Genomic DNA, 1,093 nt, shown 5'->3' with positions numbered 1-1,093 from the left:
TCATGGGAAGAAATTCTTTTCTTTTTTTTTCGGCAGAACCAGGGATTGAACTCAGACCCTTGCGCTTTCCAGGGAAGTGCTTATTCTACTGAGCCATCTCCCTGGCCCAGGAAGAAATTTTTCACAGAATAAAATCCATGTTTGTAAAGTAAAAAAATGTGAGCTACAACTTCAGAAAATATACTGAAGCCAAAATTGCTCAAAATGAAGGCAGCATGTGTTGTTTTCTCTGGATGGAGTTAGACTTAACATAAATTTTATTTGATATTTTTCTCTATTACTACACTGATATTAAAATGCAGTCAAATATTACTCTAAAATTATTCAATCTTCACTTGGATTATCGAAATATTGTTTTTACTTTGTTGCCAAAATTAATACAGATATTTCAATTTTTTTTGTCAGTGTTACAAACACACACAGTTCAAAGAATCTAATGGTACTGTACAGGCTATAAAGAAAGCTAACACCTCTTACTTTGTATTACCCAGAATCCTGCAACTGACTCTTTTGGTTGGCATGTAGTTCCATTTTTCCAAATAACAAAAACTGCTATGATTTTTTTTTAATTTTAACTATATGCTTGCTTCCCGGCATATAAAATGATCATTTAGCCTAAACTCAGCAAATTTTGATTTCATTATAATTATATCATCATTTGTGATTAAGGTCTTTGATCAGATTCCAGCCCATCAAAAATGCAGGTGTCTGGCTACCACATGGGTCTCCTGCTCCCAGGGCTGTCATGCGCAGTACTCCAGGGCTCCTTTCCGCCTCCTCCCTGCAGATGCTGATACCACTAGGGCCTTGTGGGTTGGAGTTGGTTATCAGCACCTGCTTGTATTTGGGGATTTATAAACCTTATCGCCCACATCTACATATAAAACAGATAATATACATTTTTACCTTATATCTGTATACAAATTAAACACTAATAATTACTACTATTATTTAGGAAAATTCAATAAATCACTGAAAATAGAATATTTCCCAATGATGTGATTATTACAGTCAATACGATAAGAAAAGCATCACAGTTCTTTGATATATAGTACATTTTACAGTTAGGTTAGTTATTTTATATGTAGGGATT

The sequence above is a fragment of the Octodon degus genome, unplaced genomic scaffold, assembly GCF_000260255.1.
Source record: "Octodon degus isolate 3935 unplaced genomic scaffold, OctDeg1.0 scaffold00015, whole genome shotgun sequence".
NCBI classification, from domain to species: domain Eukaryota; kingdom Metazoa; phylum Chordata; class Mammalia; order Rodentia; family Octodontidae; genus Octodon; species Octodon degus.
This window is presented reverse-complemented; position numbering follows the sequence as displayed.